We start from the raw sequence: 26,798 nt of genomic DNA, 5'->3' as shown, positions 1-26,798 counted from the left end.
AAATTATACATTAATTTCCAAGAATATGATATTTTAAAATCATCATAAATGTGGTTCTAACTGAAGGGAAAATTCAAATAAAGTGTGCTTGCAAATATAATGACTGGACTAAAAAGTATAACAAAAAGCTCAAACTGTTTGAACCTTTTAGAATATTGTTGATGAATAATTGCTCAAAAAATATTTGATGTTTACAAAGTAAAGTCAATTCTTATCTGATTTTTTTTTATTTCAAGTTGAATCACTTTGCAAATAATGGCATCCTCTTAAAACACCTAGGCTTTAAAACATTTCCTCATCTTTCTAAGTAGTATGAAAGTCCTACAATAGCAGTCACAACAAATTTCTGAAAGTCATTTATTAATAACATCTCCAGATTTTTATGATGTTGTCCACTTTAAAATTTACAATATATGTTATAACTCCACTATAACCATCCTGCTGGCTTGAACTGTCGTCTGCTTCAACACCTGCCACTGCCAGAACATACCCTTCACAAATACTCTTCACAAAGAAGTTAAATAAAACAGAAACCTGCTCTGTTACACAGTCTGTCAATTAACTCACTGGTCTATATTTACATCAATGTTGATACCATACTGTTTAATCAGCATGGTTAACATGAATATTTGGAGTATTTCATTTCTAACCAGTCCACAATAACATTGCAGATTTATGAGAATATTCTGAGTATTTCCCAAGTTAGATTATCAGTCTACAATGACAGGTAAATCTCTTTTCATGATGTCCATTAATTCGCTGCCTAGATCCTCATCCTGAAATGCCAACAGCAAATTAAGTAAACTGAAGGATTACTGATATAAGCTGACTTTAAAGTTAAATGGTAGAGTGTCTTCTTAAGAGTGAAAGGTTTTGGGTTAAGTTCCTAGCTGCATCATACCAAAAATGTGAAAAATTGGTGCTGGTAGCTACTTTGCTTGGCACTCATGCAATATTTAAATGGTTATTAAAGGAATAAAGTGCTGATTTTAAACTATACATGTCTGTTAGATGGCCTGTCAGGGAACTGGGTGTTCAATTTTCAGTCTACAGAATGCTTTGATCTTGACCTTTGACTTAATATCCCAAAATTCTTTTCTTTGTTAGGATTAATTATGTAGACTAAAGCAATCATGAAATACATGACATTAGTCCCTGAATATATACAATTTTGCAGAACTTATTAAAAATAAATAAATAACAAGAGGGCCATGACGACCCTGGATCGCTCACCTGAGTAATATGAGCTACATGTTTCAAATGTCAAACTGATGATTTTTAGAAATTTTTTGGAAAATTTTCTGATGTACAATCAAATAATGATTTGAACAAATTTTGTAGAAGTCTACTAGGCAATGCTACATGTCAAATATCTAAGATCTAGGTCTTCTGGTTTATTTTTAGAAATTTTTTGAAGATTTTCCTATGTAAAATCAAGTGACCCCTGGGGTGGGGTCAATTTTGACCCCGGGGATCATGATTTGAACAAGTTTTGTAGAGGTCCACTAGGCAATACTACATGTCAAATATCTAAGCTCTAGGCCTTCTGGTTTATTTTTAGAAAATTTTTGAAGATTTTCCTATGTAAAATCAAGGGACCCCTCGGGCGGGGTCAATTTTGACCCCGGGGGTCATGATTTGAACAAATTTTGTAGAGGTTCATTAGGCAATGCTACATGTCAAATATCTAAGCTCTAGGTCTTCTGGTTTATTTTTAGAAAATTTTGAAGATTTTTCTATGTACAATCAAGTAACCCCATGGGGCGAGGTCAATTTGACCCCAGGGGTCATGATTTGAACAAATTTTGTAGAAGTCTACTAGGCAATGCTACATGTGAAATATCTAAGCACTAGGCCTTCTGGTTTATTTTTTGAACATTTTAGAAGATTTTCCTATGTGAAATCAATTGACCCCTGGGGCGGGGTCAATTTTGACCCTGGGGGTCATGATTTGAACAAATTTTGTAGAGGTCCACTAGGCAATGCTTTATGTCAAATATCTAAGCTCTAGGGCTTCTGGTTTATTTTTAGAAAAATTTTTAAGATTTTCCCATGTAAAATCAAGTGGCCCCTGGGGCAGGTCAATTTTGATGCTGGGGGTCATGATTTGAACAAATTTTGTAGAGGTCCACTAGGCAATGCTACCTGTGAAATATCTGAGCCCCAGGCCTTCTGGTTTATTTTTAGAACATTTTTGAAGATTTTCCCATGTAAAATCAAGTGACACCTGAGGCGGTGTCAATTTTGACCCCAGGGTCATGATTTGAACAATTTTAGTAGAGGTCCACTAGGCAATGCTACATGTCAAATATCTAAGCTCTAGGGCTTCTGGTTTTTGAGAAGAAGATTTTTGAAGATTTTCCTATGTAAAATCAAGTGACCCCTGGGGCTGGGTCAATTTTGACCCCAGGGTCATGATTTGAACAAACTTGCTAGAAGCTCACTAGGCAATGCTTCACACCAAATAGCTAAGCTCTAGGCTTCTGGTTTTTGAGAAGAAGATTTTTTAAGTTTTTCCTTTCGGTTGCCATGGCAACCAGAGTTCTGCATGGAATTCAATTCTTTGAACAATTTTGAAAGGGGGCCACCCAAGGATCATTCCTGTGTAATTTGGTGTAATTCTGCACTGTGGTTTTCAAGAAGATGTTTTAGAAAATGTTGACGGACACACGACAGACATTGAGCGGTCACAATAGCTCACCATGAGCCTTTTGGCTCAGGTGAGCTAAAAACACAGTACTGTGAATGAAACAGTTCACTTTACCTGGTGAGACCACGTGATAAGAACAGATTTGGTGTCATCTTCCTCACCCGACACCGTTATCATCACATCTGACACAGAAATTGAACCATCTGATGAGTACTGAGAGGGGTGGTCAGGAATTTTACTGAAAAAATCATGTCATACAAGGAAGACTGATGTTACTTTTATTTTCAACCTAAAAACCCCTAAAGGGGAAGTCACTGGTTATCAATTCAATTTCATTCAGCTTTAAACATTTTTTTCTATTTAGTAAAGTAAGAAATAAGATTTTAACTATGCCATTTAAAGGACAAAATCTGCCAATCTCACATTAGGTCACCAAAAAACCCATTGCAAGTGCTATACAATCACAGTCTCCAAATTGAGAACTGGTTTGATATAAAGGACAACTCATTTCAAAGGTCACGGGCAGACTATAAAATTAGGTTTGCAAGTTTGACAGCGTATATGCCTAACCTAAACAGTAATTGGAAAATAAAAGCAAAGACACCTACTCTTTTGTTAGCATGTATATTTTCTCTGCCAGTTTTTCTGAAGCACCATCTTCATCTACATATAAAGTTGATGTAAACCTTAAGTTGTGTTCTTTAATACCGAGATCTCTCAGAGCCTGATCAGGATCAATCAGCTGCAGTTTCTGTAAAAATAAAGCATCTGCACAATAACTTTGTTCGAAGAATTTAACATTCAGATTTATCCTCTAAATGGGATCCCTAGGCAGATGGAATCAAACACTGTGCAAGTAAATTATTTCACAAACCAAACTGTACCAGAGTATATACAATCTTGCAGTACTTATCAAAAACCAGTTACAATTCAAAAGATGATAGTATGCAGCAAATATAATATGAAACATGTATCATGCACGTTGGTCAAAATTTGATAAAACATAAAATGTATAAACTAATTTAAGTCTTTTTTCATGATTTGGAGGTATGGTCCACCTGTATTACTTTTCAAACCTTCAATGGCATTTTTCCCAAATAAAGGCTGAATAACAATGACAAAATAACTGAAATCCATTCACTAATTAAAACTGATTATAATAATGTTATCGGTTGTAAATTCAATACGAGGGTAGCTGTTTTGCTGAATATATCGTCTGCATCTACAACCCATTGTACATGTATATAATTTTTCTTATTTACTGAATTTACATATAATAGAATAAATAAAGCCAAATGAATGACTTTCTGTATAGCCCTATTTTCTTGTAGTAACATGCATCTCTCCCAATATGAAAAATCTAAAATATGAAAATTGTAATAAATGACATCCCTAACAGAATATACTATATGAGCTGTACATATAAATTATACATAATTATGTACTACAACATAGTTACATATCTACTTCATAAAAGAATTGTCCATATTAGAAAATGGTAAAACACACATACATTTCCTCTCATGACTAAAGCACCATGCAACACTCTCTGTTTCTTTGGGTCTGGAGTCTTCAATCCTGCAAATATTTACATATGAATTTGAATTTCAATACCAGTCTAAGCAAACAGCTCCATCACTGGTCAGTTTCCAGACTGAGCTTGGGATCAACCAATCAGAAGCTGGAACTTTCAGATTCCTGCCCATTGTCTGACAGCAAACTTATAGATGACAACATTTTGAGGAGAGTATTCCTTTGGGATTTTCAGAATACTGTTTTCAAGAAGTTCTACACTTTCTCTGATGTAAATGATTTAAACTGTTTCCCTGTTCATCTACCGGTAACAGGATATAAATAACCTGTGAGTGTATTTGTTTTGCCACTTTTATAACTTGACTGTACAATCTGCTCTGGAATTTGCTCCGACAGATTTACCGGGTAAGCCAAACAGATCTTTTCTTCAAACAATATAACATTATTCAATCTAGTTTCAACACATCCCATCACTTTAAACAAGAGCTGTCACTATTGGTGACAAATGCCCCCGAAGTAGGCCCAAGACTGCCACAGTTATATGCGCAAAAAAATCACGTATCATTTTGTGACCTTGACCTTGACCTAAGAGGCCTGGGTCATAAGCGTGACACATCTTCTCGATATGGTTAACATTTGTGTCAAATTATTTTCAAATCCCTTGATAAATGGCAGAGTTATGGACCTGACAAGAAACACCTGTGACATCTAAGTGTGATCTTGACCTTGGAGCTAGGAGTCTGTGCCTTGCGAATGACACCTCATCTCATTATAAGGAACATTTAAGTAATATCAAAATCCCTTCATCAATGGCAGAGTTATGGACCGGACAAGAAACAGACCATGTTAACCTTTCACCTCTAAGTGTGACCTTGACCTTGGAGCTAGGGGTCTGGGTCTTGCTCATGACATGTCGTCTCATTATGAGGAACATTTAAGCCAAGTAATTTCAAAATCCCTTAATGAATGGCAGAGTTATGGACCGGACACGAAACATACCCTGTTAACCTTTGACTTCTAAGTGTAACCTTGACCTTGGAGCTAAGGGTCTGGGTCTTGTGCACGACATGTCATCTCATTATGGTAAACATTTATGCCAAGTTGTTTCAAAATCCCTTCATGGCTCATGGCAGAGTTATGGACCGGACATGAAACAGACCATGTTAACCTTTGACCTCTAAGTGTGACCTTGACCTTAGAGCTAGGGGTCTGGGTCTGCACATGACACATCGTCTCATTGTGGTGAAAATTTATGCCAAGTTATTTTAAAATTCCTTTATGAATGGAAGAGTTACAGCCCGGACAAGAATTTAATGGACGCACACACGGACGGACGGACAGTGCGATTTTATTATGCCCACCTTCGGGGGCATAAAAAGAAACAAGTGTATGTTTCTCAGGTATATTTACCTGCAAAAGAAGCTTCTCGTTTTAACAAGCTGAGAGATATATCTACAGGGATATTATGCTGGGTCTCTATGGTAACCGTTTCACCATTGGCAGGCTTGTAACAATCTATACCTGTAAAAAAAATGAGAAAATGATATCTTCAAAGTGTAAAATAAAAAGCCCTCTACATTCAAATCTACTGAAATTATGTAACACATTTTCTCCCATACACCTTATTTTAAAAAATCAAAAAATTACATCAAATCATTCTTTCATTCTAAAACAATCTAGTAAACTCCAAAATTGTAGAAATCTGGTTAAAAAAAATATGAAAAGCACCAATAAATAACGGGATGTCGAATCTTTTTGAACCCCAGCAGTCCTGCCTTGGATATTTGTTAAGCCAGTTACATACTGGTTACCTATATACGACCTCTGTTTTGGTCATTTTTATAGTACAAATTTATTTGGGCCCTTTTCATGGCAAACAGTTAAAAGGGCCCTTTTACATACAAAGCCAAGGCAGCTACTCAGGATGCCAAAATTCATCCTCTAACAACAGAGCAGACGATTTGACCAGGGGGCCAGAGCGAGAAAAAAAGTCCAAGAACAGAGAAAGAAAATCTTTAATACGGGCTTCTATGGCTAACGTACCTGTCTTTATAAATAGACATCTTGTTCTTTAACAGGGGGTAAGTGGGACCAATACACGCTAACCCATCTTTCCTGGCCTCTGTTAGGTTGGGGCATTAAAGATATCTTAAAAATTTCCCGGGCCCTAGACAGAGGAACCCAACCCCCCAGCCCTCTGGTACCACAAGGCTATGCTGATGAAATTCAATTTTTTTCATAGAAACAACAAATTTTTGACATATTCCCATAAAAAAAAACTGTATAATAAGTAAACCCTTTTTTTTTTATCCCAAAATTCTTTTTAATCTTATTTTTAAGGAAGCCCCATTTTTGCAGCCTCTCCTGACAAGCTACGTTCTTGGGCTCACACCTTAATAACTGATTAAACCCCCTTGCCAGCGGGCGCTAAATACATGTACTGTACCATAGCTTCACATCATTGAACCAATAAAAAAAAACATTTGTGGAAAACAATTTCCCCATATTTTGAGGATTTCCCTCTTTTTACTCACTTTTAAACTTGGATCGGTTAAATTTTGTGACAGATTTGGAAAGATTGGTTATTTTTCATTTTCCCTTTATTTCTAGATTTGATGGTCAACTGCCTTATTCCAGTTCTTAACAATCTGAACCCCATCTATTAGGGGTTAATTTATCTAATTTATGCAAAATAAAAGAAAAATTAAAGGGTTTTAAAAAAATTTTCCCTTATCATGTCGAGACATAATCAAATTTTGTTACCTATTTCATCAGCTGTTAAGTTTTAAATGAAAAAAACCCTTTAAACCCCTTTACCAGCTGGACAGTGATTGATTCGTTTGCGACCATGTAGACCGATCAGCCTCACCATCCATACAGTCTGATATATCGCACTTTTTGCCATTCAGCCCAGATTTTTTTGGGAAAGCAGCCCTTTTAACAGTTAATGGTCTGTCCAAAAAAAGGGAAAGTTCATTTAAAATTTGGGGGTGGGGTTAATGATCAAAAACATTCCAGTCAAATGTTGAAAACTCTTCTTCATTTACTTTTGTGTTTTTTTTGTTTTTTTTTATTATTTTAGAAACTAACAAAAAATTTTAACTGCTAAGTACAAAAAAACAATCTAAAAGTGCACTACATACATTTTGTTTTTTTTCCCCATCTCAACCTTTTTTTACCCCTTTGAACTTGTGCCCAATTTCCGCTAACAATCCCCGGGCAGATTCCCTGAAAACTTTCAACTGGGGTTTTTTGAAATTTTTTACATACCTTTAAAAAAATTAACTATTTGCAAAGAATCAACAAATCTTTTGGGGGGTAATTTTAAATCACTAGGGTAACCATTTTTGAAAATTGCCATACATAAAATGACAGATGTTTAAACATTGACCAGGTTGCAGTCCAAACTTGAATGTAAGGATGGAATTGGGACAACGTCTTTTTTATCCTACTAGTCAGGGGCGGGTAGGTGACAGCAGGGGAAGTATTTGTGATCACACTAACATTATAGCAAAGGCAAATTAAAAAGCTGTAGATTTTGTTTTTTAAACCTTTAGCATCTAAAAACTACGTTGCGGGAAAATTCGTTGCTAAAAGTAAATTTCATTCAGTTTGCCCCAAAATTTGGGAAAAATATTGTCGAGTAGCAAACACGGGAACCGAAAACCCCGTTTTAATCGCATTGATCTGGTTCCAAGCTGTTTGCAAATGCTGTTAAATTCGCCTGCAGCAGGCTAAGGGTTAAATACAATGATTTTTCTTTAGAGTCACATTGACATTTAGGTCATATGTTTTCTTTCTAACTTTTAATAGTATTAGAGGATCCCAGAGACTCCTACAGACATTATTTAAGGCCAAGCAGGCACCCAAAAAGAGCCACAGTCCTTCTGTTAGCTGGCTGTGTGGATTCTTCACATGAATGAATTCTACCGTCCTTGCAGGGTTTGGAATCGGTGGTTAAGGGCATGGGGCCCAGGAAAAACACTTGACCATAAGAATTGATAGTAGGTCTCGGGGTTGGTCTGGCGTCTAATCTGGCCACTTTGAAATAACACTTTTGTTTTTTTTTTTTAAATAAATTGACAAAAAACTCTATTTCCCATGTTTTGATCATGTGGTGCCCATTTTCCCTTGTAGCAGCCAGTGCAGCTTTCCCCGGGTGGCAAATACAACCTTTGGGCCGGGTTATCTTGTAAAACCTATCAAAAGGCTTGTTTGTTTTAAATTAAACAGTTCCTCTACAAAGTGTTTTTGATTTTTCGACGGGTCCATGATATAACTTTGTAGTAATGATTTGCCTGAAATATACACATAATATTTCAAATTGTTTCCATACCTCCTATATATAATGTCAATATTATCTGGTCCACAAAACAGAATGCGGGTCAATTGATTTTTCTAGAAAAGTGATTTAACAGGTGTTAAAGGGGTTTTTTCAAAGACACTGCCTTATTTTTAGAAAATTTTGTTAGTTAAAAATTTGTCATGGTCTCACTGTTACCATTCAGTCAAAAATTTTTGGTACCCTTTTTAACATTTAAATGGTACTGTTCAAAATTGAAAGTGGACAAGTTCATTATAGAAATTTGCAGGGTAAGGGGCTGGGGATATATGAATTTTTGAAAAAAATCAAGAAAACCCTTTTCTCAAAAAAAAAAAAAAAAAGTGGAAATGAATCTCTCTGCACTAAAAAAGCAAACAAGGGGGCCAGAAGACCTGTATAGAACCCCTTATACTTCTTAAATTTGGGGATCTTGCTTTCAAAAAAATACAACCATTCTAACAAATTTTTCATAAGAGGGGTAAAAAAGGGGCCAACAGGTGTTCCAAAATTTTAAACTGTTTTAAACATATGCCCAACATATTTCGATAAACATTTTTCAATAGACGAAAGACAGACATAAAGTTTCAAGAAGAAAAAGTTGCTTCGCAGTGTGAACAAGCTTTCATGGAGCGGGGGTTTTGTGGTTAAGGTGTCTGCCACTAAACCCTGGGGGGTTGTCGCCCCCCACTGAGGCCGCCCAACCCTTCACATTGGAAACATACTTTTTTTTTTTCCAGGAAGTGAACAGGGAGGGGTTTTAAAATAAGCTCAAGTTTCATTCAACTTCACAAAAAAAAAAATAGAGTTTTTTTGGAAAAGCCTGCCCCCCAACGCCTAACATCTAAATAGCAATCACTTTATTATTTTACCATAAAATATCCCTTAAAGAAAAAAGGGCCGTTTTTTTGGGTAATTAAAGGGGCAAAATTCTGGGTGCCTCGGCGTTTTGGGCTAGTTAATAACGGGGCAGAGTTACGGTAAAAAACTTTGGTTTAGGTTTGGTGAAGTTCGGGTGAGAAATTTTGGGGACCTATAGCTGGGATGAAAAAAAAAAAGGCGATTTCGGTAATTAAAGGCCCAAATTCCAAAGCCCCGGGGTCGTTTTGGCTTTTTATCAACTTGGGCGGGGACTATGGTAAAAAATTTTTTGTTAAAATTTGGTGATGATCGGATGAGAAATGTTCGACTTAAGCACGACAAGAAAAAAAAGGCCGTTTTTCGGAAATTTCAGGGGCCATAAAAAAGTCCTGACCAAATTTGGCTCTTACGAACTTGCCTACAGAGCGATGCACATTCATAAAGTCAAAAGGTTTCCCATAACTCTCGCATTCCCTGGACCCAAAAAGGGGCCCCTGTACTACCATCCAAAAGGGACCCCTATACTACTCGGTAGATAGGGGCCCTTTTTGGGCCCAGGAAGCCCTGAAATCGAGCTTTTTTTCAGTAATTCAGGGGCCAAAATTTTCCAAAGTGCCTGGCTGATTTGGCTAGTTATCAAATTTGGCTGAGACTTATTGGCAGACACTTTTTTGTTGAATTTTGGTAAAGATCGGATGAGAAATTTCGACTTGGTGGGGACAAGTTTGTGACAGACCACAGACAGACACACACCACCACCACCACCCAGACTGGGTAAATCAATAGTCCCCCACCACGGGATGACCCATTTTTAAAACCCTGGCCCTTTTTTTCAAAAAGACAAACTTCTGACAAAATTTTAACCAAAGATCCCCCATTTTTAAAATCTTTCAAGACATTATAAAAACAAGACGGGGCCCTTTAAAATTGTCACTAGAGTTTCACAATGAATTTTTGATACCATACCACCGACATACAATAGTTCACCTGAGCACTGCACTTTGTGCTCAGGTAAACTAAAAGCATTTTTATGAGCTAACTGGTCATTTTTGATTTTTATCAATGTTTAGTCTTATATGTTTATCTTAAAAAGGGGACCTTTTTTCTGTAAGTCCAAAACTGAAGAAATAGGTATATTAGATTTTCTTTCCCATAACTTTCCAATAATAACTAATCCTGGCCTCCAGGGAAAATACTGGAATCACACCTAAAAACACAAACCAAAAACCATGCCATGAAAAAACCCAACAAAATCGTTTGCGACCACAGGGACCCAGACCCCTGCGCACCCCCAGTCGATCAGGACCATACTGTTCGCTTTCAATTGCAATTAGAGAAACTTTTTAGTGAACGCATGGATCCTGACCAACTGCGCTGATGCGCAGGCGGGTCTGGATCCAGCGATCGCAAAGCCATGTTGTTTTTCATGGCGCGCTAAATATCACCCAAATTAGAGAAAATCCTACGTTTACCAAATTTTGGGTACCCCAAAAACTCAGATAATTCATACCCACCCTTCGCTTGAACCCTTTGTCCGTCCCTCGAAATCCTTTATAATTTTTTTTAAAAAATTTTGATGGCTCGAACACTGAAACCCAAAAAAAAAATTCTGCTTGTCCCACTGAGAAAAATTAAAAAGAATTTTCTGTTTCACTTAATATGAAATAATACACATTATAAAAATTGGCTTTTATTGAAAAAAATATAAAAATTTTTGCAATAAATCCTTTTTGGTTCTGACCTTTCAAAAAAAGAACTATTTTTGTAAAAGATGCTTAGTAATTACTAACAATTAAAGAACGACTACCATGAGAATCTGAACCCTTCTTGCAAAATTTTGGTAAATTTTTGTAAAAGATCAAATTACACAAATCATTATAAAAAGCAGGCAAAAACTAAAAATCTTTTGTAAAAAAGCGCAGTCCCCCCCAATGCAAAGCCCCTATAGCAAGAAGTTAAGGGTCGGGAGGAAAGTCAAAGAGACACTGATGGTTGGGCAATGGGGATCATCTACTTGGCTGTCCATCATCCCCCAAAATTTCAACACTCGGCCAGGGTTTTCTCAAGCACTGTTCAGGCCCCTTCCCCTTTGACCTTTGATAAAGTGACCTCAAAAAAATGGGGTCATAATCATAAGTTTCAACATTGTGGGGTCAAGTGGTTCTAAAGTTTTTTCCAAAAAATATTTTCATGAACGGGCCACTGTGACCTTGACCTTTAATAGACTGCCCCCAAAAAAATAGGGGCATCATCTGCATGTTCAACCCTAGAAGTTTAACTTTCTGATCAAGCGGTTCTCAAGTTTTTGATGGGAACTGGTTTTCCATGTTACCCCCTGGGGCCCTTTTGACCTTTAACAGAGTGACCCTTAAATCGTTAGGGGTACTACTTTGCAGCCAATCATCCTATAAAGTTCATCTTTGGGGGTCAAGGGGTTTTCTCAAGTTATGCCCCGGAAAATGGTTTTAAAGTTCGGGGGGCCCCGTGATTGACCTTTCCGAGGACCACAAAATCATTAGGGGTCATCTACCTCAGACAATCATCCTATTTGTTTCAACATTCGGGCCAAAGGGGTTTCAAGTTAAATAACCGGAAAAGGTTTTCCCCCTGTTCAGGGCCCCTGGACCTTGACCTTAATGGAGGACCCCAAAATCGTTTGGGGTCATAACTTGCATTCCAATCATCCTATTGAATTTCAACATTCTGGGTCAAGTGGTTCTCTATTTATTGTTTGGAAATGGTTTTCCTTTCAGGGCCCCCGTCCTAGCCTTTTGACGGAGTGACCCCCAAAATCAATGGGGTAAATCTACTCTTCATGACCAAATCATCCTATAATTTTTAAACATTCTGGGTAAGGGGTTCTCTAGTTATTGATCAGAAAAGGTTTTCAATGTTAAAGGGCCCCCTGTGACCTTGACCTTTGAGGAGTGCCCCCCAAAAAATCAAAAAAAATCATTCTCTTAAATAAAAAACTCCATGGTTCAACATTGGGTCAAGGGTTCTCTAGTTTTTACGAAAGGGTTTTTTCAATGTTCAGGCCCCGGGGTTGCCCTTGAGGGGAGTGACCCAAAAAAAACAAGGGGTTTCTTTTCCCACACCCCTAAAATTAGAATTTAAAGGGTTCTGGGTCAAATGGTTCTCCATTTATTGCCAAAATGAGTTGCGTAGGACGCCGGGCGGATGGAGGAAGGAGGATGGGAAAAAACAATATGTCCCGGGGGGAGCATAATAAATCAATATCATGTAACATTCCCCTTTCCCCCTTTTTCCACACGTCAGTACTTTTTTGAGGAAGTCTCTCTCTCTACACCTCTTTTGACTCGCATTTTATTGCGTACGTAATCTTAATCATGGGCAGGACGAAAATTTTTCAACCAAGCTGCCCTAGAGTCTGTTGGGAGTCTGTTTTAGTCACCCCGTAAAAAATAGGGCACTCAGGGTATTAACCTTTAGCCGCTAAATTTTTTAAAAAGAACTGTTCCACTTTCATTTGGGCATACCACTTCTATATCAAACGGGATTCACAAAAATTAACTGACTGAATAAAGAACATGCAGACCATGTCAGCCGCACAAAGTCAGATGTCTTGGTCTGCCGATCGCAAAGGCAGAACATTTTTCCCCAAAAGGGTAAGGAAAAAAGCAATTGAAAACAAATATCTTCCTATAAAATTGTTTTTTTATTTTTTCGGCATGAAATTTTTTTTTGGCCCGAACACTAGTTTATGGGGACTTAGACAGTGGTTTTCAAATAAAAGAAAGGTAAAATTTTATTAAAAATTCCCTGATATTTAAAAATTTTTAAATATGCAACCAAAATATTCCAAAAATTTGAGCACTTTCTTATAACCAGTGATTGTTTTCCACACTAAAGAAAAAAGGTGCACCCAAAAAGGCCTGATAGTATGCTTTAATTTTCCCTTCCATCAACCTGAAAACACAGAATAGACCCCTCCATGAAAAAAACCAACATAGTGGGGGATCGACCCAGTCCAGACCCGCCTGCGCATCCGCGCGTCGGTCAGCCCAGTGTTCGCTTTTTAAAACCTATTGTAGAAAACTATTTGCGAAAAAGAGGATCCTGACCAATACGGGATCGCAGCTGGTTGGATCCATCTGGTCGCATACCCACTTGTTTGGTTTTTCCCCTGGCGCGGCTCTTTAAATTTATCTCTAGCAAAAATACTGGGGACAATATTAGATACGTAGGGTCGTCATTTGAAACAGATCAAGCAAATATCAATTGAACTGAGCCGATGTGAGAAAATATGGGCCAATATAAAAAAAATAGGGCCAATATGAGAAAAGAGGGCAAATATAGGATTCGAACATTTTGACTGGGTTAAACAGAGTGGGTCAATATGGAGTTTTAATAATAAAATTATCACTAATCAAATAATTTCATATTGGGTTTATTATTGGTCCTTTGGTCTTTGGAAAATACAACCACACTAAGTCTTGAAGAAATAACAAGGCCAATATGAAATAATTTGATCAATAACATTTCAATAAATTTCAGTCATCCATACATAACCAAAAACTGTCAATAAATATGGTAAGATGTCATGAGGATACATACGGGAAATCATAATTATAACTCCCTGATCAGAAGCCAGAAGACTGTCAGTGCATGCTTAAAAATACTGGAAAGATTAAAACTAAAACTATTTACAGTCAAGAAACAAAATAATTGCAAATTAAATAAATGTAAGATAATTAAAAAATGCAGACAAGTTAATGAAATGGTTTTTCTTTTCTAATTTATTTTAAATTTCAGCAAAAGGAAAAAGAAGGCATTTTGTCACTTGAATTAAATCTTTAATATCAGGGACAAAGCCAAAACCAGAATACTAAAAGAAGATACAGATGTGTTTCCAGCTAGGTTCTAAAATGTGATCTCAAGAAACAAATTTATCATCAATAACACAAAACAAGAACTTTTGCAGCAGGATTTAAATCATTTCATGTTTCTACTTTTTAAGAACGGACCGCCTTGGCAAAGTGGTTAAGGCTGCTGATTTCAAGTCACTTGCCTTTCTGTGGGTTTGAGCCTCACTCAGGGTGTTGAATTCTTCATGTGAGGAAGCCATCACTCTGGCTTACAGAAGGTCAGTGGTTCTACCCAGGTGCCCGCCCATGATGAAATAATACACAAAGGGGCAAATGGGGTCTTCCTTCAACACCAAAGCTGGAATGTCGCCATATCGCCATATGACCTATAATTGTGTCGGTGCGACGATAACCCAAAAAAAAAACTTTTAAAAGGTAAAAAAAAAAAAAGTAAAAAAAAAAGATCCTACCTAAAAACCTCATGCAGATTTCGGGTTTCCTTTCTTCAACAGGGCCCTTATCATTTCTGACGTAAAGAATTTGTCCACCTTTTTCCCATCCACGGTAATTTTTCGGAAGTCCTCCTATAAATGTTTAAGTAAGAGCAAAGTTGTATTCATTTAAAATTTGAAAAAGCAAAATTGACATTTTTTTATTTCACGGAGCTCCCATTTCCTTAGCAGCAGAAAAAATATATACTGATGACTTACAATGAGTCTTGGTCAAGTTCAATCCTACTGTGACCAATAAAGCACTTCTGAATGAGGAATAGAAAAAAAAATTTTTCTACATCTCAAAGTCTTTGATTTATCCATGATTATTTCTAGAAAGTTAAGGTACTTTGACAGGTCTTAATATGTGCAATGAAGGACTAGAAAAAATAACTTTAGACAATAAATGTAATTACAAGTAAATCATCATTTCTAAGGTTTTCCCTTTAAAACAAAGCTTCGAAAAAAAATGGTCCTTCTAGTCAGTGACAATCCCTAGTCACAATAATGTAAAAGCATAGTGGGTTACCAGTAATAAAGGGCATATTCCTTTAGTGGGGTGAGTCATATAGATGGGGCCATCATACCCCACCATCTCTGACATGTAGGGAAGTGCTCCACAGTGGTCCAAATGAAAGTGACTGCAATACAAAAAAGTTAACCATTTTTTAGTAAAATAAAACAATAGCTCCGCCCAAACGGGCAAATAGCCCAGGGGATATCACAGGGGGGAAGGGACAAAATTTTAAGAATTGTCAAAGGACAGGAACAACAAAAGAAAAAATTCTAAAAAAAAAACTAAGTCACAAAAAAAATCCTTACCAGGTACAGATATGTCAAAATAAACCTAAGAATTGGAGATACCATCCATGCCGTACCACAATAAAGTGGTCACAGTTTTTCACTATGGCCAATAATAAAAAAAGTTAAAAAATAAGCTATTTATAGTAACATAAAAGGGAAGTAATTCAATAAAAAATTATTGTAAGTGAACAAAGAAGGAATCTGCCAAATAAAAAAAGAGCACCGAATGCAGAGCAATATAAAAACAAAAAAAGTCAAAAGACCCTTTTACCCCGAAAATGTACATTCGTCTGTGTGGGAACATTTGTTCAATTTCTTCGAATCCTTTAGGGGTTCAAGATTACAGGCCCCACACAAATTTTCTAACACAGACAGACAGAGGATGGCGGACCTGGCGTCATAAAAAATATTCCCTTCAGCTTTTAAAAGCAATTCCTTGAGATGAAAATCTTTTTCTTTACAGCACAATGCTATAGCGCAGCCCCCCCCCCCCACCCCCCCCCCCCCCCCCCCCCCCTTTCACACACCACATAGATCCCCACATGAATGGTGGGGGGCATTTAAAAAAAATAATCATTTTACACCGTTTCACAGAAAATGCAAAAAATTTGGGTCGCATTAAACTTTTTTAGTGGGCTCCTAACTTTAAAAACCACTTTTGGGTAAGCGCCCTAGCTTAATTTCAAAATGCCTTTTTTATTCTAAACTTACTTGTCTTAAGCAACACCCGCTTTTTAAACGCCCCATGTGTCAACCTTGGCTGACGTTTTAAAAAAGTTTTGATGTATTTAATTTGGACTTCTTTTTAAGCTATTTACTGAATTACGACCTTTCTACTAAAAAATACTCACTTTTCAGTCAATACAAAAAACCCCAGTTCACAAAGTGCTCTAGAAAAAAAACATGTAACATTCTTTTTCTTCACACAATGTCTACTTAACAGTAAAAGTTATTAAAAAAGACTAAACTTAAACACTATTTTTTTAAATGTTCTTCCTAAAAGCTGTCACATTTTTGCAAACTTAGGTACTATTTGGCCAGCTTTCAATTCTGATAGTGGAAGACCCCAGCCCCTTTCAGACAACATTTTATTAACCAAAACAGCATGTGGTTAAGCTAATGGGGGTCACAATGACCCTCTTAAATAAAACATTCTATGAACTACCCAATAATAAAGCTCCAAATCCATCAGTCTCCCCCCCCTTTGGGAATAAAAGTAAAATCTGGAAAACGCTCTGGAACAGAAAAATCCAGGAATACAATGTAAATCAGAAAAAATGGACCACATCTGACGTTTTTCCCGTAGATCGGAATGGTAACTATAATTGTTTTTTACCTTTCAAATAGCAATACTCTTAAAACTTTTCTGTGCCAAAACCTACAATTATGCCCTTTTTGCTAAATCTACAAATTTTCCTTTGTGTCATAAAAACTAAATGTAGCCCTTTGTGCCATAAAACTAAAATTTTCCCTTTTTTGTCATAAATCACAATGTATGCCCTTTGTGCCATAAAACTACATCATGCCCTTTGTGTCATAAATCTACAATGTATGCCCTTTGTGCCATAAATCTACAATGTATGCCTTGTGCCACAAACCTACAATGTATGCCCTCTGTACCAAAAACCTAAAATGTATGCCCTCTGTGTCACAAGCCTACAATGTATGCCCTCTGTGCCATAAACCTACAATGTATGCCCTTTGTACCATAAACCTACAATGTATGCACTCTGTGCCATAAACCTAAAATGTATGCCCTCTTTGTCACAAACCTACAATGTATGCCCTCTGTGCCATAAACCTACAATGTATGCTCTTTGTGCCATAGACCTGCAATGTGTGCCCTCTGTGCTATAAACCAACAATTAACACCCTCTGTGTCATAAATCTACAACGTATGCCCTTTGTGCCTAAATCTACAAGTTTCCCTTTTTGGGCCCTAAATCTACAATGTAGCCTTGTGCCCCCAAACCCAAAATCTGCCCTTTGTACATAAAAATAAATGTATGCCTTGTGCACAAACCTACAATGTATGCCCCCTGTGCCAAAAACCCACAATTTATGCCCCTGTTCCAAACCACAAGTAGCCCTCGTGCCAAAAACCTAAATGATCCCTTCGTGCCATAAACCCCACATGATGCACTCTGTGCCATAAACCCCACAATGTATGCCCCCTTTGCACAAAACCCACAATGTATGCTCTCTTGTCATAAAACCCCAATGTATGCCCTTTGAAAATCTACAATGTTGCCTTTTGCCATAAACCAAATGCATGCCCCGTGCCAAAAACCTACAATTATCACTCTGTGTCACAAACCTCAATGTATGCCCTCTTGCCAAAAAAACCCACAAAGATGCCCTTTGTACATAAACCCCAAAAGTATGCACTCTGTGCCTAAACCACAATGTATGCCCTCTTTTTCATAAAAATACAATGTAATGCCCCCTGGCCCTAAAACCACAAATTTTCCCTTTGTCCAAGACCACAATGTGGCCCCCGTGTAAACCAACAATTAACACCCCTGTGCCATAAATCTATGGGGATGCCCTCGGCCAAAAACCCCAAATTAAAGCCTCTGTGCCCAAAAACCACAATGTATGCCCCCCTTGTCCCTAAACCGTAATTATCCCATGAAATCTAGTTTGAAAACTATAATTTTTATACTTTCTTAAGATCCGGAAAAGAAAATGCTGCAAAGACATCCCTGCCATAAAAAATTATTTCATTTTTTCGAAACACCAAAAAATGGGTTTTGGGGAATCAAAAATTTCCAAAAATGCAAGTGTTTTTATAAAATTAAGCCCCGCAATATTTACATTAGCCCCTTTGCAAAATGATTAAATCTAAACTTACATCATCGTTGAAGCCCATATGCATTCCACAGTCCAGCATGATGTTCTTTCCTCCAATTGTGACCAAAATACAACTTCTCCCAACATCTGTAAATTCAGAAAATACTTTAAAAACTATACACTTAGTTAGGTGTATAGCGTATACATTTTATTTTTAATAACTTTTTTGAGGAGTCACACTGACACAACTTAGGTCATGTGGTGACTATTCCAAATGAGGAACTTTTATCAAAAATATATCAGGGCCATAATTAAAAAATTGTTTGTTTGCAGTGCTCCGACCCAGATTTTTAGGAATGGGTAGGTAGGTAGGGATTTTTTTTTTTTTTGTAAAAGTGTACACAAATTTTCTCAGCAGACATTGAAACATCTTCATGAATTTCAGAGAGTAAGAACATACATGGCAGACAAATTCTACAAGGAATTTCACAGAGCACAAACTTGCATGTAGACATTTATTAAACCAGATCTTTCATTTTATAATTAATCAAAATTGAAACTGAATGACAGTACTTTGGATATAGACCAAGAATGCAACAAACGATCTGGACACTCCGAACCCTCATTCCTTAAAACCTTTTACAGGACAGTTGTTCTGACTTCATGCAGATGCTGTCACACCCTTAGTGTATGAAATAATGGCCTTTGTTGCATTTTGGTCTAAGTTTTGAGTACTCAAATGTCATCAATCTGGATAAAGAAAGAGACAGAAGGTTTATAATGACCTCACTGCAGGCCTAAGCTGTCCAACCTGTTTTTGGCGAGATGAGGGGGCGGAAGGTAGGCAAAGAAGAATGTTTGCTGCCATCCCCCTGGAAATGTTAAAATATATTAATGAAATTGTGGCCTCTGTTACATCTCTTGACAGAAATGAAATAGCGGCCTCAGTTACAGTTTTTGACAGGAATGAAATTGTGGCCTCTATTACTCTTTTGACAGTAATGAAAGGGCGGCCTATGCTACCTCTATTAATGAAATAGTGGCCTTTTTTTACCTTTTTTGATGATAGAAATGAAATGGTGTCCTCTGTTTACATCTTTTGGTAGGAAAGAAAATAATAGTGGCATCTTTTACATCTTTTGATAGGAATGAAATGATGGCCTGTGTTTCATCTTTGTTAGGAATGAAATGATGGCAACTGTTACATTTTTGTCTAAATTTTGCGTGCACTGATATTATTTATCTGGACACAGGAAGTGTTGTTGCATATGAAATCCACATTCCAGTCCAAAATTTGGCGGTAGGTATAGAAGATCGAATTCCAGAATATTTTTTAAATACAAGTTTGAAATGATGGGTTCTGATCAATCTGACTTAAGTACATATCCTATTACGCTACGCATAGGATCTGAGAACGACCTATTCATGGCCTCGTTCTGACGACCCTTTCGCTAGCCAATCAGAGCCTAGCTTACAACATTTTGCAAATCTACCTGTAGCCTTGACTTTTAATATTTACAATTCTTATGTCGTATTGTGTCAGATGACCGGTTAGCTCAGTCGGTAGGCCACTTGCTTTGTAAGCGAGGGGTCACGGGTTCGAGCCCTGAAATAACTGCATATTTTTCTTACTCTTTGGCATTCGAACAAGTCGTCTGATTGGTTAAAATAAAAATAGCAATACTGGAAATCCAAAATATACAGAAGACGTATGTGAATGGGTCGTTCTCAGATCTTCGTTTAGAAGATCAAGTACTTCAGTCAGATTGGGTTCTGATGTTCAACTTTGTTAAATAAAGGTAACTTCTCGGGCAACTTGGGGCAGGGGAGCAGCATATAGGCCTCCCAACCCATCCACCCCAACCCTTTGAATACAGGTATGTGTAGAAGAGGGTGATTGTGACCAGCAGTGGAGCTTCTCATGCTTAATTTTTAGTCTCAATTTTAGTGAAAATTAAGGCTTTAGAATTGAAAGGCTTCACTTTTAAACACAAGCTGAAGTATGTCAAATTATGATTTAGTGTAAGGAACAAGAAACGAAGTTCACAGCACTTAAATTGCAAATCCATAAATCATCTCAGTCCTTTTAAATCAAAGTGTATTAGGTAATACACAAATTGTACTTGTAGAATTAGGTCAAATTACATCACACCACAGGAGCCTGAAATTCTATCTATAATGCTCCAAATGGCTAAATATAAAAATTACCCCTCCTATATATATATAAAAAATATATATAGGAGGGGTAATTTTTATATTTAGCCATTTTGGAGCATTATAGATAGAATTTCAGGCTCCTGTGATCACACCCATCGCAACATTTAGCTGTCAAACAGCTTCCTTTCATCTTACATCAAAGGCCAAATGCCGATTCCCATCTTTCCTTTGAACTTAGCCGACAAGTGCCAGTGTATTTTTCAAAATGTTTATGCAATTTTGTCACCAAATGTGTCGGATAAAACTGGGATTTAGAAGTTAAATCATGTTTGCAAGGAAAGGAAAATTAGGATTTACAAAAAAATCGAGGTATGTGGCTTTATTACGTGTTCGAACAAGGTCTCAATACATAAAAATGTGAATAGTTATCATTCAAGTTGCGAATTATTCTGGTGCATGATCAAAAATTCAGATGTCTGTTTAATTTATAAACTTTTAAATGTTGAAACTAATCAACAGAAAGTCAGAATAATTTTTTAGACCGTGGTCATGTTGACTGACTTAATGGTCAGGTCCGTGGCATTGTGTCAGACGACATTGTTTATTAAAAGAATGAGTTGGGATTTACGGCGAACCGACACAAACACGCCATATACCGCCGAAACATTTGTTTATTGGAAAATTGTTTATCAAATATACATAGGTCAGCATAAAATCATGTGAGAAAGACTAAGTAAAGATGTCTGAGTGACTTTCTCACTCAGATCGGAACTTGTGACTTCCGAAACACGTGCGAAGACGGCAATATGGTCGCGTACACTAAACGTTGAATGATCTGCTGTATATCAAAATACGAAAAGGAAAACGTCTGCTGAAAATGCATTTTGCATCAGAAAGGATCAAAACATATATATAAAAAAAATTGCCCCCCTGAACTGCCTAAAAAAATTTTTGGGTCGGGACGATTTTGATGGGTCGGTCGGAGCACTGCAAACAAACAAATTTTTAATTATGGCCCAGCTGCTTCAGCTTAAGCACTTGAGTAAAGAATATGCCCACACCTGTTTTAAAAATGTACTTTTTGTATGCAGGCAATGCTTTCTTCAAGACAGAATTCAGCATTTCATTTGTTGGGAGATACTAATTCCCTGAATTTGCTTCTTTTTTTTTCCAGTACCTGTGAAAGTGACCTCATTTTTTATTACAAAGGTCCTTTCTTTCAATGACTCAATTTAATCGGTGTCTAACTTTTTAAAAATGTCAGGTAAAATGCAAGACTTTATACTTTATTATTTCCCTAATGTAACTTAAATTTGCTCTGTCTTATAGAATCAAAATATTTTTTGAATGACATACTTACCTGCAGGTCAAAAGAAACACATGCAAAAATACTTTTAATGATCAAGAGAATGACCCCAGGTTATAAGTTCTGATAATCTACTTAGCTTGTATATCCTGTACTCTATACATATACTAGAAACAACATCTCACCTTGTCCTGCCCCTGAAACATATAAAATGGCACAATTTTATCACACTGATTAATAAAACAACTTTGAAAATTTAGCTTTGAAATTGGGAAGAAAACATACTATTTCTCATTGTAATTGGGGATGGGGGTTTCTTGCTATTTTTGTTACCCATTGAATTTTTTGTGTTCTTATGACAAAAAGGATTCATGTGAACATTTCAAAAACAATTCTGAAATTGATGTAATGATATTGTCTTATAACAACAAGAGCACTACCTAAGGGATGCCACTGCTCATCTACAAGTGATGGACAAAAGAAGGGCCATAATTCTGATGAAATGCATATCAAAGTTATGGTTGTTGGCCTATATAATCCCCTAATAATGACAAACAAGTGTGCAAAGTTTCAAAACTGTAGCTCTTACAGTTTTTGAGAAAAGGTGGACCTAAACAAAAAATTAAACCAACACCGACTATCAAGTGACGACAATCCCTCAAATGATTATAACCTTTTCTTAGTAAGTCAGTCGTGACTCTCCAATGTCCAAACAATACTTGTACAGTTCTGGGTTTTTAATACATAAAATTATATAAGAATAATCATAGTCAAGCAAACTTTAAATTGAAACAAAAGCTGTCAAAGGACAGCAATGCTCACCTATTCAAAAGCCTTGTCACTAAAAATAAGTAAAATAATGAAAAATATACTGGAACAAGTACAAACGGGGCAGAAAATTCCAGTCATAGACTTTTAATTCTTACAACACTGAATGAGATAATAGACAAGAGCTGCTTTTGAGAAAAGCGCATGTCTCCCACAACTGCCTAATCATCTGAATAGTAGTATACGAGTCAACCATGCACCAAGACCTCAACTGCCTTATCAGACTTTCAGTGCTTTGATTATCAAAAACAAGTTTCCAGGGCCATAATTCCAAAGTGCCTGGGCCGATTTGGCTAGTTATCGAACTTGGCCGATGAATTATTGGCAAACACATTTTGTTCAAGTTTGGTGAAGATCGGATGAGAAATGTTCGACTTAGAGTGCGGACAAGATTTGTGACAGACACTAAAACTGACACACTGACAGGAGTAAATTAATATTTCTTCCACACCACTATGTGGTGGGAGACATATTTACACACACAAAAAATGCTAAGCTGAAAAAAGGGCATAATGTTATGTAAAAGAAAAAACAGAGTTATGGGACCTGTGCACTACATGCGGTCTTGGAGAGTTAAGTTTCAGTCCAATTCCACAAATACTGTAGTTACTGACAAACTGCCCTTCATACAAAAACATAACCCAAAATTGCTAATTAGAAAAGGGGGCATAACTTTGTTAAAATGCAAAACAGACTTATGCAACCTACATGTATGCATCGCATGTCAGATGATAACAGCAAACAAGTGTGTGAAATTTCCCATTTGTGAGCACTGGGATACCAGCTTACATGTACAACTTAACCAAAAAATTGTTTAGTCAAAAAAAGGGGAATAACTTTGTTAGCATGGTATTCAATCAGTGTTGCTGCAAACTGGACCAGTCAAGTTCACTGATCATCTGACTGACACTGCTTATCATCTTGTAACTTTTTTTGATGTTTTGTGGGAAAGTTAAAAGGTGCTAAAGAGCGGTTAGTCGCTTTAATGGTCATCTGTACAATTTATGACAGTTCCAGGACAGGTTGTTGATATGGTTACACCTAGATACTTTCCACCTTAACAGCATGAATCTTGTATGGAGGTTGTGTCAGGTTTTCCTGCATGTTATATGGATCACCTTACATTTCCTGGGGCTAAGAAATAATCCATTTCATTTCTTAGTTCTGTAGCTGGTCAAGATTCTCTTGCAGAGCCAAACAGCTGGCATTTGAACGGAGCTTGCTATAAACCTAGCTTTTGTCAGCAAAGAGGTGACTTTGTGAGGAGAAACTCTGCAGGAGGTTGTTCATGTTTACAAGAAACAAGAGGGGGCCCAGGACTGACCTTTGTGGTACAAAAGAGGTGACCAAGGATGGTGTGTAAAAGTGATCTTCTTCTACGAAGACCGGTTGGTTTAAAAGTTAAACAGATATAAACAGATGGTTTCTTTTTACAGATGATTTATGCCTCTTGGCTCCTAGAATTTAAAGGCATTGACTGCTAAGACCTATCAAGTTTTAATACATGGAAAGCCCAAGCGGGGCCAAAAGCCCTGTGCAGGCTTAGAGCGCTTTTTGATAAAATGTATGATGTTGCGAAATAATTGAATAAATAATGAAAACAAATGGGAAAAACATTTTCATTGTAACCATGCAAAGTGAATTTTGTGTCCAGCTGACAGCAGGACCTCCATTTTAAAGTCTTGATTATTTAGGCACTTATTGGTCAAAGTGATATAAGATTGTCAAGCAGAGAAGCACTGGTTGAATAAGACTGCAAATGTTGTCTTTTGAAAAATTTACGACAAACTATAGTATATGTGTGTATATATTTATCTTTTTGGACAATCTTATCAACCTATCTCTGTTCTAATGTTATATGTTGAAATTTTACTTAAACAATGGCTAGATTATGATGGGAACGCTACTTATCATTCCTGCATAAAATGACATCATCAGCACCACTTCTACCATTTATCAGGTCCCAGAAAAGTAACAAATTAGCTATCCAGCTAAATCTAGCTATATATAGCTAGAATTAGCTATAATACAAAAACAATAATGCAGACTATGTTAAATTCAATTGCTAATTGGTTATTATCACACCCAAATGGTTTGTAAGATGAAAGACAAGATCTTTGCAGTCATATTTTCAATAAAGGCAGCATCTGTTTGCGATAAGTTGTTGGAGAATGTGTCACTTCTGAGAAACACTGTTACTTATGAGTATGACTAATTTAGAAATGATTTATTGCAGAAATTTGCAACATGTATTGAAATTGAGATTGCATCAATCTCATTTCTTTATGATTGCATATCTTTTGTTTCGTAACCCAAATCGACTGTTTTATATTTGATACTGACATATGTTGTACAATTATAGCTATATATTTCTAGCTATATATAGCCAGATTTAGCTGTATAGCTATTTTTTAAAAACTTTTTTGGAACCTATTAAGTTTTGATGCACTTTCACTCTATCTCAGTTATTACTTATTTGGATTTGATTCAAACTTATAATAGTTGTTCCATATCATCATCCACATCATTTCACAGTGTAAATAGATTTTGTTTGTTTTGTTTGTTTTGGGTTTAACGTCGTTTTTCAACAGTATTTCAGTCATGTAACGGCGGGCAGTTAACCTAACCAGTGTTCCTGGATTCTGTACCAGTACAAACCTGTTCTCTGCAAGTAACTGCCATCTTCCCCACATGAATCAGAGATGGATGACTAATGATTTCAGACACAATGTCGTTTATCAAATAGTCACGGAGAACATACGTCCCACCCGAGGATCGAACTCGCGACCCCGCGATCTGTAGACCAACGCTCTTATCTACTGAGCTCAGTTATTACTTATCTGGATTTGATATACAGATTCAAACTTAAAATAGTTGTTCCACATCATCATCCACATCATTTCACAGTGTCAATAGATATCAATTGTATAGTATAAATACATGTTGGATTTTAACAAACCAAATTAATGAGAGACGGACTGCCATACCAACGGTACTCTGAAAATTCACTTTTTAAAGACTTTCATCTTGGAACGCTTGACGCAGCGTTAGGAAGTCAAATTAGTCCAACAAATTTGATGCGATCCTAGGAAATATTGAGATAATTTTTTACATGGGCAATATCTCCACTCACGTCAAACACTTGAAAGACCAAAATAGTGGAAGCAATTTCCGGTGAAATTTTCATCGCTGCCAACGCTTTTCATGCTATAGGTTTAAATGCCGATTATGTCACGAATTGGCCATAAATTCAAATAAAACTTACATGCATCGAAAGTGGATTCAATTCCTCATTGATTTATGTAAAAATTATCAAATAATATCCAAAATTACAAATTTTCTGGTATGTGATTTAAATCTATATATGTACTGTACACGATAAACGTTTACCGTGTCTATATGCCAATATGCGCAAGTGATAAAACCAGTAACAGTTAACTTAACATGACTGTGTACTGTGATTTATCCTCCATTAATTTGGTCCCTTAAAGTTTTGACATTTAGATTGCCCCCTCACAAATATACAACAATCTGAACGTCAAATTATTTTGACTAAACTTTAGGAGTCAAGCCTGTGTTTTAAATGGAGCACAATTCAGTTGAATTCACACACCTGGACCTCGTCAATTATGTCTACTTAGTGGATTTGCAGACGAGTATCCCATACATGTAGACTGAAAGTAGACGCAGAAGAAGAACACTGAATTATTTTGATTGCTTTCAAAATGAAAAGTCCTTTGTTCACTTGACTAGTGAACTGCATGCTTTTCACTGACAAAGAGTTAGAAATGTAGGTCATACAAATGTAAAAATTTACAATACAATACAATACAAATTTTATTTATTGCCATACAGACAATAAATAAAATTTGTATTGTATTGTATTGTAAATGTCTTAGCAGTATCACAATGTCATAATTTTCTTGTATTTCGGAATGTAAGAGAATGGCAGTGGTACGTTGCGCTGTTAAACTATTCTTAGACCTTTTACAATAATTCATGGTACAAACCTAGTGGCGTTATAGTTATCTCTGACATTGTGTTTCACATAAACATATAAACTCCGATTTTTTGTCTTAAAATTGCGTTTGTTTCATGGAGGCTGACATGTTGTAACTCTGCAGTAGATCAACTCTACTTTCGTTTTCGAAAAATAAATGAAAAGATTTCATTCTTTAATTCCTTCATAGTAAATTGACATGTTAAATCCGATGTTATTATTTTA

At 36.5% G+C, this 26,798-nt stretch overlaps 1 pseudogene; it reads right to left on the bottom strand.

Moving 5' to 3' along the window:
• Nucleotides 1–132: 132 nt before the first annotated feature.
• LOC123527239 (integrator complex subunit 11-like) lies at nt 133–26,770 on the bottom strand (annotated as a pseudogene).
• Nucleotides 26,771–26,798: the final 28 nt, after the last annotated feature.

The sequence above is a fragment of the Mercenaria mercenaria genome, chromosome 14 (genome assembly GCF_021730395.1).
Source record: "Mercenaria mercenaria strain notata chromosome 14, MADL_Memer_1, whole genome shotgun sequence".
Lineage (NCBI taxonomy): Eukaryota > Metazoa > Mollusca > Bivalvia > Venerida > Veneridae > Mercenaria > Mercenaria mercenaria.
Note: the sequence above shows the minus strand (reverse complement) of the source record. Positions and strands in the feature narration are given on the sequence as shown.